This window comes from Stegastes partitus, unplaced genomic scaffold (assembly GCF_000690725.1).
Source record: "Stegastes partitus isolate 25-593 unplaced genomic scaffold, Stegastes_partitus-1.0.2 Scaffold139, whole genome shotgun sequence".
Lineage (NCBI taxonomy): Eukaryota > Metazoa > Chordata > Actinopteri > Pomacentridae > Stegastes > Stegastes partitus.
Genome location: NW_007577870.1, coordinates 329,536 through 334,530, shown reverse-complemented (window position 1 = coordinate 334,530; position 4,995 = coordinate 329,536).

Genomic DNA, 4,995 nt, shown 5'->3' with positions numbered 1-4,995 from the left:
TGGTCCAGGAGAAGCTAATTTCCTGGTTTGTTTCTTGTTTGGTTTTTGCCAACACCTTTCAGAGAGAGGAGGCTTCATCACACCTGAAGTGGTGCATTTCATTTATCGATAATCGGTCAATAAAAATACCAATAACTGGGGAGGAAATGCCAAATATCGGCCACGATAATCAGCCATAATCTGTCTATCTCTGGGGGCACCATAAGCCGGCAGCAGGCAGAGCTGGACATGCTGGAAAACACACACTTGTATCTGGGCTGTTTTCCTCCCTTTAAAGATGTTTTTGCCTTCATGACTGTGGACAGATGATGTGTGGAGGGAGAGCCGGAGAATCACTGAGCTCATCTCCCCCCATGCGGTCCTCGCTCGGCCATCGGGTCACCTTGGACATCACCCTGCTGTGTCGTGTTTGACTCCCCACGGAGCCCAACACAACAGATCGCAGTAATACCTGAGGCAGCGCCGGGTCAAACGTCACGGGACGGATCCGCTCCCCACGGTCACCGGCCCATCAGAGACGGACCCCCAAGGTGCCATTAGTGCTGGCTGCTGTCCGTTCATGCATAATTTATTCTTTTATTTTACAGTAAGGCGGGATGAGACGGTCCCTGAAGGCAGACTCGCCCTGAGCTGTGGTACAACTTTTAGCAGCTCTGAGCAACAACTGACAGCCTGATAAATAAACAAGAAGCACATGTCAAGATGCAGAATAAGGCAGATATATATGAACCATATGTGAACCCTTAGTGCCTGAAACATTCATGTGCATCAAATATATTCATAAAACAATCATGTACACATGGCACTGCACTGTAAAAAAACAAAAAACAAAAAGAGGCTCCAGTTATTTTCCTGTTTTTGTAAAATTACAAATAATATCTAATAAAACAACAGGGAAGAAAATAAAGTATTAATTTACATGTTGACTGAAAAAAAACCAAAAAACAGAAACAGTCCAAAACTGTAAATAATGTTTATACATAATGAATAAAGAATAAATATTATATAAACAAAAAACAATTTAATATTTTTTTTACTTATTTACTTAATTATTTACATTTTTTAAACTGTATTTAAATCTGAAAATATTACTAATATTATTTTACAGATATTTGTTATTATTTTTAAGAAATATTTACATTTTAAAAATAGTAAATAATTACTTAAACTGTTATTTTACAGACTTTCGATGTTTTATTCAATTACAGATAATATTTAATAAAATCACAGGGAAAATGTTTTTAATTTACATGTTGACTTAATTAAAAATGGCCTAAATTGTAAATAATGTCCACATCAAAAACCTGTGTTTCAAAAATGGTAATTCATTCTTTTACAAAGTTTGACTATAAATGTTTTTAATGTATTTAAATGAGCAAAATTTTAATAATAATTTTTAAAAAATGCATATTGAGATTGTAAAATGGTAAATAACATTTATTTTACAGACTCTTTTTTGTTTGTTTTTGTGAATTTACAGATAATATCCAGACTATCACAGAAGAAGGTGTTAATTTACAGAAACTGTAAATAACGTCCACATCTGTATTTTGGTAGAATCACACTTTTTAAGTTCAAATATTCAGAGTTTAAATATTTACTTATATATATTTGCCATTATTTAAAAAAAAATAAAAAAAAAGAAATTAATCTAAATCATTATGTGTACTAAAAAATGTTAAAACTGTAAATAAATATTTAAACTATATTTTACAGACTCTAACTGTTTTGTTAAATTACAGATAATATCTGGTAAAATTACAGGAAAAAAGTGGCAATTTACATGTTGGCCATAAAAAAACAAAAAAACAAAAATAACCAAAACAAACAAAAAAATAATAATTGAAGCTGCACATAAAGTCCACATCAAAAATCTGTCTTTATGCAAATTCTGATTTGTTTTTAGTGTGCGACTATAAAATTGTTTGACTGTATGTAAATCAGCTTTAATTATTGTTATTTCACAGATATTTATGTTCAGCTTTTTTTTTTCTTACATTTTTTTTTAACAGTTTTTGATTGCTGTAACTTTTGTGGCACCCTGACTGCCAGATATTCACTTTTTTTTCCATAAATATTTTCCATAGCGTGCTGTATTGCTCTTTGTTTAAACAGAGATATAACACCGATCAAAGAAAAAAGAAAAAATTATCCAATAACAGCATGAAGTGGGAGTTAAAGAACATTTAAAACAGAATTTACAGAATCTGTTGCATCAATAGTTTGTAGTCTGAAAATCAAATATAAGAGCTGTACTTCAGGACAGTTTCTTCTTTATTGACGGTGTTTATTTTGGACCTTAACTGGACCAAACTTCACAGCATTATAAAGCATCCTGAGCTAACGTAGTGCACATCAGAGTAAACTCTCCACGTTCTCCACTACAGCTGTTTGGTTTCTCTCCTCTCTCGGGTGAGACGTTGCTTCTTTTCTTCACTATTTCATGGAAATCCCCCAAAATTTGCTGCTTCTGTGCTTCCTGAGACTAAAGCTGGAACGAGCGCGAGTAAAATCTGGCACGACGTGGACGAATGCTGAGCAGGGGACCTCTGGCAAGTACAGTTATGGAAGATTAATCGCAGGATCAAAACAGTCCAATTCCCACGTCGGGTGGAAGACGCTGCCGATGATTCTTGGGTAAACAACACGGAGACACTTGTATGAGTCACTTTATATTCACACGCCGTGCCAAGAGGTATGTGAAGGAAGAGGCCTCCGGAGGCTCTGGGTGGGAGAAGTGATGGGCTCCATTCACCTTGTTGGTTCCCAATAAACTGTATTGAATCATAAAGCGCTGGACGGAGGCAACCTGTGATGTGTTCAAATGAGGCCGCGGCCGCTTTCAAAGAGGGTTTCAAAGCAAATGCTGTCACACCCCATCGCCAGACGGACCACAGACGGACGGACGAAGCTAATTATTAGCATTTCAAATGAGCGGGCGTCCTGCTGAGTCATCACATCACATTTATGTACAGGGTTTAAAAATGAGCTTCAATACTTTAAAAACCTCTGCTTGACCACGACTGTGTTAGAAAACACTGCTTCTTATGTCCACATTACAATACACTGAAAAACCAGCACTAGCAACTGTTTTAACTGTAATTTTTTAAAACAATTTTCCTCGTTTTGCTCAATTATATAGAATAAAATCACAAAAAAGTGTTAAAATAAAATTATTAATTTATATATTTTTCAAAGTAGCAATGTAACGTTAACCATGAAGAAAAGAAAGAAAGAAAGAACGAAAGAAAGAAAGAAAGAAAGAAAGAAAGAAAGAAAGAAAGAAAGAAAGAAAGAAAGAAAAGGTCCAAACTGTAAATAATACATATTAGAAATCTGCATTTTTGTAATTGTTTTTTTTTTAATAGCATTTAAATCATGGAGTAAATAATATAACTATTTTACATATATTAGCAATTATTTTAAAGAAATTAAGGATTTTAAACAGTTATCTTAACTTTAATTTTTCCTTTTTTTATTTTGACATTTTTTTAAAATTATTTTTCTTATTTTGTTAATATATATATATAATAATTAATACAAGTATTAATGTACACAATTTTACTTTTTTTTTTTTACTTACATTTACAAAGAAAAAAATTGGTCAAAACTGTAAATAACTTCCACATCAAAAATCTGTATTTTCATGAATAATAATTTAATTGTTTTACAATATTTGACCATTTATTACAGTCGTTAAATCAGCAAAATATATTATTAGTTTAAAAATATTTGCTATTATTTTAAAAACAAATGACAAACAAATATGCATATTAAGAATATTAAGAATTGAAAAATGTTAAATAATTATTTTAACTGTTATTTTATTGATTTTTGCTGTTTTGTTAAATTACAAATAATCACGGCAAAGAAATATTTATATATAAATAAATAAATAAATTTATTTTAAAAAACAAACAAGCTAAACCTGTAAAACATGTCAAGATCAAAAACATAAAAATGTACGTGCACAAATTAAAATTAAATGAAAGTGAAATGGCTCAGAAGCTATTTTCCAAACACATGCAGCTGCTTGTTGAAGCGTTTCCTATCACAGCCCACAGACAGACAGAAGCAGCTGATCATTCATATACCAGATGAGTGTGTCTCCTGCTGTGGAATCACATCCCATTCATGACATATACGGGCTTTCTTTCACAGTGTAAACCTCCTCATGTCAGCGGAGACCTCCAGCTCCGGCTCCTCTCTGATCCCCGTCAACGTCTGCGCTGGTCGGACATGACGGCTGTGCTCCAGCATCCTGGAGGCTCTCAGTGTGACACATGGCGGCCAGCGAGGAGGAAACTGGACAGGCCTGCTGCTGTTAGAGTGGATTCAACCTGCCCACAGTGACGCGACCGACACCGGGGGCCTCGGCTGAGTGACTGCAGCCTAACCGGAGACGACGTGACAAACGCACGGTGCTTTCTGCTGCTCGTCCCCAGTGTCACCAGTGACCCACTTTCCCCTCCTCTAATTGCAATTCCCTCTTTAAAACTGTATTACTTTGCACAACGGAGGATTCAACACGCAGCTGGAGCCTGCGGTGCATCACGGCCAACGCGAGGGGAATCTGTCTTTGTTGTCAAAGTAGAAGCGGGTTGTGTTTATTTTGCTAAAACACAAATGTGTGTATTTACAGCGCTGGTCGATGCCTCACAGCGCTGGAGCTCGTATGTCTGCATTAGGCGACGCTGTGGCCACATTCTAACAGTAAAGTGGCCCAAAAGCAGAGCCCAAGACAGAAAGCAAAACTAATGGCACATCCAGGCTCGTCTAGTCAGAGAAAGGTTTTACATTTCCATATTATCGACATGAAGGTGGCCACAAGAAAAACATGGAGAAACCAGCAGTGATCTGTGACCGCTTCAGGAGCACCAGTGGCCGGTTGGAAAGGAACAAAAAAATCCCCAAATGACACCATTTATCAGAGACAGAAACTTAAAAACACAAAAAAATCTGCATTTTTTAAACTTTCCAACATTCCTTAAACTA